Below are 7,248 nucleotides of genomic sequence, written 5' to 3'. Positions count from 1 at the left end.
AATATTGATGTGCATGGAAATGTAGACACTGAGTCGGGTTTTTTGCTGAAAATCTCCAGGAACAGGGTTGATGACCGCTGTCGATTAAACATACACACACATGCACACAAAGAAAAAAAAGGAGAAAAAAAACAACAGCTGCAACATTGATGGATTATCTTAGAAAGATACACATGGCTAGGTTAGAACAGTGCTTTTTAAATCTCCACAGTAAATAAAACTGAATGAAAAAAAAACCCCACTGCGAATTCTAGTGGCTTGATGGACTGATTGAGTTTGTGAACATCTGGCAACCCTGCAGCTCAGCCCCGCAGTCCGCTCGCGCTGAGACTTATACTGATCTGCGCGTGTGTTTCCACACAGCCGCGCGCGCACAGACACGAGTTTCCTGGAGCTGCTTTAATCACGGCGTGATTTTTGTTTTCTTCCCCTTTTGTGTGTGTGTGTGTATAAGCACTCAGAGCTCGTGCAAAAGGAAGAAACCTGAGCACGCGGACGAAGCCGCTGCTTCTTCATTCAGCCTGCGGGAGGGAGCGCGCGATGCGGCCGCGCCGCCGGAGACACGGTGAGCGCCTGTGAGAGAGAGAGAGAGAGAGAGAGAGATGTGCGCGTGAAGCTTTTTTTTGGTGCATCTTGTTAACTCAAAAGCTCAGTTTCTACCCACTGGACCTGGTCTCGTGCGGCGCTTTGGAGACAAACCTGAAGGTGCACGGACGCGTTCTGGTTTGGTCCAATTACTGGCGCGTGCTGCATTTGCGCGCCTCCTTTACAATAAGAATAGCTACTATACATAGATAAAAAAAATACCCTTTAACCTTAATATCTTGTGCAATATTCATTTATAATATATGCACACTTTTTGGTGAGATCTTCCTAATGATGGGGTCAATCATTTGTTCATTTCTGCACATTGAATATCTGTAAATTGATAATGGGTTTGATGGCGCGCGCGCTAATTAACTGCTGAATAATAAGAATAAGAAAAAGAAACCTTCCAGGAGCGGAGAAACATCACTGGACAGGCTGAACGGATTATCGCAGTGCAGTGATACAAGTGTTTTTTTTTTTTTTTTTCTTTCTTTTTTTTTTTTGTGTCCAAACGGATCATCAGGAGTCCATCCTGGTCCATCTGAGCAGTCTATATCTATATATACTGTATGTATAGATATAAGGTAGGATAAAGTATAAGCTATAAAATTGCTCTGTAAAACATCTAATGCATTACACTGAAATGATTCGAGTGGAATTTAAAGGGTGCTCTGTTTGTATATATGAAGCTGATTGGTTAGTTAGCAGCAGTCCATTTTGCTTATGGAATCAATGAGGATCAATGATGCATGTGATGAATGGTAGGAATGCTGATGAGTGTCATGGGTGATGCAAGTGGAAGTGATTTACTGTATGCAAGCATGCATGGACAAGAATCTGGGCTGATATGATTTGCTGCATATGATTTGTTCATATCTGGGATTATTGGACCAAATTGTGGTGTCTAAAACCCATGAGTCATGTCAAGGTGAAATATGGATGCATTGGGGTTTTTTCTGTGTGTGTGTGTGTGTGTGTGTGTTTATGTGTTTTATTATGCATGACAGAGTGTACGCACATCGAGCGCAGCTGCTCTGTACATAGTTAGAGGAAGCTCAGAGATGATCACTTTTCCATAGAATCATTGTCACCGTTGTCCGATAAAATGACTGCACACTGTATTCATCAGTCAGTCATTCACTCGTTCATCTTTAGTAATCGCTTTATTCTGGCCAGGGTGGATGTTGATATGGAGCCTATCCTGGGAATATTAATATTAAGCATGAGGTGGGATAGATTGTGGCAAAGATTGCCTCTGAGATAAAACTCGCTCATGATCTATGGATTGGACTCACACAGCAGTGTGGTTTTAATCAAAGGAGGAGGCGCTTGAAATCACAAATGAGGATTGTGTCAGTGTGGCCCGGGTTCTAGAACATGGAAAGAATTGCAAAAAGGATGCTCGGAACTCGACGTTCCTTTGATGTGGTGTTCTGGAACAAGAATTTAGAACTCTGGAATTTTAAATCATACTAATATGAGATATGATTACACACATTTTCTCACTTCAGGGCTCAAGGTTTGATGAAGTTCCTCACACTTTAATAATTCCTTGAAAGTGTGTGTTGATCCTACAGAGAGAAAATTTTAAGGCAAGACATTAAAATACATTCATTTTCGTTACAGTAATTTTTTCAGGCTTTTTTTGTATCTATAACATATCTCCTCTTAAACCATAACAATAAAATATGAAAACTCATTATTGTTTCGCTGATTTTATCCGCTCAATGAAGAAAGCTTTAAGCTCCGCCCCTTCACACAATGACATCATGTTATATATCCCTGTATATCATCATGATATACATATCAATTTCCTTTATAAACACTTACTAGAGTGGAAACCCATTAAACCATATTGTATTTTTATTTATTTATTTTTACAAAATTGCCTTCAAAATCACCTTTTTTTTCTCTATATAGAACCAAAAAAATCTCAGTTCCTAGATGACTTGCACTCCTGAACGCGTTATGTTCATTCCTGTTCCTATTATAAAGGAAATTTCCCGGAATGTATTGCTGAATTCACGTTTTGGATTTTAACCTGAAAAGTGACATGAAATATTTTTTTTCGAAACAGTGAATAGGATTTTCTTGATTAAACAGTAATGAAATTATTTTCATTTCTTTTATTATGTAAAATTCTTTCTCTTGACAGTGAAATAAATCATTTCATTCTAACAACATCAAAACACTAGATTTCTGGTTTCATTATGTATGTAAGTGTAGTATATTTTAATTATACAAAGCTTCATTTGCATAAATACATTGTAATTTTTTTTTCCAACGCAAAAAATACTACTACAAAAAAAGGCAGAAACTGATTGTGATTATGGTATCTGTTGTTTAATTTTTTTTACCCCGTTCACTTGTAATGACTTGCTTTAATTAAACGGTCTGGTCTACCTCTGAAAGATACACTCTAACTGCATTTCGAAACAAAAGACTACAAATTGTGTTTTGGTTTAAAATGCTCATTAAGTCCTTTCTACTATTAAAATTGGCAGAGAGACCTGGCTGATAGCAAAACTCTTTTCAGATGTGAATATGTGTGTATACATGTGTGCACACTTTGCTAGTGTGTTCATTGTGTTTGTACTTCTAAATGGAAAAAAAAAAGACCAGAAGTATTGACTAGGTCAACCACTGCACTAGTGATAACATTTATTCACACCACTTCTGTCACTTAGATGCTTCCTGGATTTGGTGCCTGCTGTGTGTGTTTGTGAAAAGAGATAATCGCGAGACTTGCTTGCTTTTTGAAGTGTGTGTTTTGTGTCCCAAGGACTTGTCCGCCATTTCTCAGACAGTTCCAATTTCCATGCAATAGACAATAATATCTTTAGGTGCATGCGTGTGTGTTTGTGCCCTTAGATTGCATAGAGAGCTGTTGACCTCAGCCCTTCTGCATTGAGTGAATGGCCGTTGGAGTGTTTAGCTGTTAATGCCTCTCTAAATGACCACAGAACCCCGGCAGTTAACTCGGCAGTTAGCGCAGCATTAACCGAGACCTCATCACAGGGTCCTGGGAAGGAGGTGTGCTGCTTTTTCAGAACAGCAGTGAAAGAAAAAGGGCAAAGGAGTGAGGTGTGCTTGGATGAGTTGATGTAGTGATACAGTTCCACTGCTCTGCCTGCATAGATGTAACTGAATATGACTGAACAGATAATGTGTTCTGAACAAATACAAATATGAATCTGAGGTGGACTTTTATTTATATATATATATATATTTATTTATTTATTTATTTATTTTTCTGCGAAGGTTCCCCTGGACATCTGGTTAAGACTATCGTGAGACAAAAATTTGCATGAGCAGGAGTTTATATCAAGCTCACGGGACGTGCATACGTTTACAGTGTTTGTTTGTTCATCTTTAGTAACTGCCTGGTCAGGGTCATGGTGGTTTAAATTAGGCTACAGTAGAACCAACTAAATTTGTTTGAAAATATCATGAGCAAGAACAAACAAAAGTAATAACTGTGCGAGCGCACATCTCTATTTCAGACCAGTTATGAACTTGAGTGATGAAGCTGAGGTTGAAGAACTGTCAGAGCCTGAATTCATGACCATGCTGATAGTGCTGGTATTTCTACCGCTGAGTTTTTTCAAGTGTTCATATTTAATTTTAAAAAAAAAAAGAGAGACCACGGCTACTTTGGGTTTAAATCCGAATACAGATACGCATAATGATATTTGGAGCACTAAACAGATACAGATAGCGTCATTACATTACACCTCTACTACAAAGTCACCTGATCTATAGAAACTGGGCTTGGGAAGTTTGTTCATAATGACTCTGTGCAAGTGAGCCTGCTTTAAATAAACGGTGCAATGACTCGAATATGATTTTTTTCCTCCTAATCAGCCATGTCATACTTCTTTTTTCCTGCTTCCCTGCAGTTTTTCATGGGGAAAATTGATCTCCTTGGCTGGCCCTTTGACCCCATCTGGTTGCAGATTAAATCAGTGGGCTGCACTAATCAATGATTATTGGGTTGGGGAGGGGCTTATCTGCTCCGATGGTGTTTGAAGATCAGGAAGTGTCATACTGTGACCAAAGTGTGATGAACAGATTGTGCTCTATGGATTGACAAGAATGCCTCTCATCCAAAAAATACAAAAAAAACAAGCCTTCTCATACTCTATCAGCCTCTATGTGTGTGTGTGTGTGTGAGTGTGTGTCCATGTGCCTAGCTGTTCTAAGCACTGCATTTTTCTGTCAATGTACTGAATATATGAGCTGATGGTTCTCTTAGTGGAAGGTCTTGCTACAGGGAAGCTGAGATATTGCTTTTTCTTTATCTGTTACTTTTTTTGTATTGTTGTCAGCTGAAATCTTGGCCCGCAAAGTGCACCTAGTCTCTCTTGCTTTGCCTGACATGGCAGTCAGGGTTGCCAGATCCCTTAGGTACTTAAGACGAATTTTCAAGGTTCTTTGGTTTGTTTACATCCCCCCACTTCCTGCCGCATGATTTAGCTCTTCATGCATCAGCTGGTGTTTGGTTTCTCTCCTAATGAGGCCGATTTATAACCACGCAGGCTAATTCGAAGCCCTCAGACACTGAGCTCTGTGATTCGCTAAGCCCATTCTGACTACTTCCATATGGAACAATGACATTGGCTTTCTTGCTCTTCCTGGTTTTAGCTCCCGGAAGACCTCTTCATCCGTTCAAGTAGATCTTTTACGCCTATTGGATTTTTGAATGGCGTTACAGAATAAAACGAGGCATATCACTTCTCCATTAGCTTTGTTGAATTTAGCTGGTTCTAGTGCAGATACAGTGGACTTCGAAGATTGTTACTTGTCACAGTGTACGAGATGATCACGATAAAATCACAGTAAAATGCATCACAGTGGCACTAAATCTTCGTTCCAAGACCACCGATTTCAACTCTTTCCAAATGTGTGATTTTTGTCCGCAATAGCAAAATCAAGTAGAGAAAAAGTACAGTGTAAAGCCAGCTTTAGTGTGGATAACTTTAGTGTGTCCCAGAGCTAAGAGTGAAAAGAGTGCTCTTGTGTTATTTTACTAATTCAGCGTGAGTCGGGTTCTCAAAATAACAGAGATTTTGCCTCAGGGGGTGGAGAAATCGGTCAGTCTTCCTCATGAGAAACTTGATTTAATAAAGCAGTGGGTCTCTATATGTTGTAATGAAACAGAAATTCAGTTGTCTGGTCTCCCAATGTCAAAAGTAGACCTGGTCCTGGATCAGCTCTCCTGGTTCTATGAGGAACATACACGTAGGGTCAATTCAGGGCTGGTCTGAGATCAGTGATAAAGTTAATAAGCTCAAGGCCACGGCAGGCTTTGGTATAAAGATAAAACTCTCTCATGTGGCAAAGGCGGATAGATACACAGGAACTCGAATTCATTTCCCATGCACAATTCCTGATTGCAATTATAAGAATAAAAAAACGTCACAGTGAGAATCCATCCTTTCACACGATGTTGCTTGGCTTCATAATGAGACCTCACTTTTCCAGAACAAGCACTGATCCATTTTCCTTACATGCCCTGTCTAGCGGTGAAATAAACCTAAATTAATTTAGATAACAACCTGCTTTTGCATGGAACTTGGCCTCCTCCGCCTCCTTTTAGCCAAGTCGTCCCCAAAACAATGAGAATGTGCGGTTTGTTGGTTTGCGGTTTAGCGTTCCACAGCGTGACCCCTGTTCTTAAATCCGTCTCAAATTAAAAAGTCCTGCCTCCCAGCTGGAGCGAGTAAGGCTGTTAGGGAGAGACTCACACAGATATTGTCTCGCAGCATAGCTCTGTCAGATACAGTTTTGAGGAGGAGAACAAGTGAAGTCTAACTTCCCAAAATAAACGCCTCCCTTCAGGGGGGAATTGAACTTGTTCGCCTCACGTCCTCGCTACGCGCTGATATGAGAGCGAACACCTGGTAGGATGAACAAATCTTGTGATTAGAAGCGGTGAAGTGACATGTAATTGTAAAGCTCACCAATCTTGTGTGCCCACCCACAAAGACACACTACTGTTCAATTAAGCTGTTCAGAATCATCCATTAAGCCAAATTAGTGCAAGGCTATAATTAGCCACAGCGAGGTTCATGGCGAAGGTGAACAGAAAGACGAATTAACCCAATATCGCTGTGAGATTCCTGAAACTGTATAAGACACAGAAGACTGCTTCTCAGTTATCTGCTAGTTCATTTCAACAAGTATTAAGTTGCTATTAAGATATTAAAAATGCCAGGGATGCGTGAAGAATTCATGAAACTAAAGAACTTTTTTACACATTCTTTACAACAACGTTTTTGTTTTTCTCATGAAAATTGCTTTGTTTATGAGCCTTAACAGGTAATTTGGTGTGATGGAGGCCTGATGTTCGACAGCAAATGGCGTCAGCTGCGCTGGCATGCGCTATAGCCATTTGTTAGCGCTGCCATCCACATACATTCTGTTCAATTAACAAAATTAATTCCTTGCCCAAGCCAGGAAAACGATTACAAAGGGAGGAGGCGCCTACAGCACCTGGTACAACAAATTGGGAAGTCTGTATGGGCTTGTGTGTGTGTATGTTTGCACACACACATTTACATACCGATTTTTGTATGTTTTTACCTGCTGACATGTCCGTTTTTTATGTTAGTGCAAAACAGGTTTGTAAAGGTTGCACTGGTCACAAGTCGACTCCTA

At 40.0% G+C, this 7,248-nt stretch overlaps 1 protein-coding gene across 10 annotated transcripts in view; it reads left to right on the top strand.

Annotated features, from left to right (window-relative positions):
- Nucleotides 1-314: 314 nt before the first annotated feature.
- The window catches only part of LOC113545763 (adhesion G protein-coupled receptor L3), a 289,900-nt gene continuing 282,966 nt past the window's right edge, over nt 315-7,248 (top strand). For 9 of the 10 annotated variants that reach the window (XM_026945335.3, XM_053230930.1, XM_026945333.3 and 6 more), the window contains exon 1: nt 315-565. The gene's annotated coding sequence lies outside the window, so the exon portion shown is untranslated. Of the gene's footprint in view, nt 566-588; nt 1,173-7,248 lie in introns of those variants that run through there. The other variant, XM_053230927.1, reaches the window with a different exon arrangement.

The sequence above is a fragment of the Pangasianodon hypophthalmus genome, chromosome 28 (assembly GCF_027358585.1).
Source record: "Pangasianodon hypophthalmus isolate fPanHyp1 chromosome 28, fPanHyp1.pri, whole genome shotgun sequence".
In the NCBI taxonomy this organism is placed as follows: domain Eukaryota; kingdom Metazoa; phylum Chordata; class Actinopteri; order Siluriformes; family Pangasiidae; genus Pangasianodon; species Pangasianodon hypophthalmus.
Note: the sequence above shows the minus strand (reverse complement) of the source record. Positions and strands in the feature narration are given on the sequence as shown.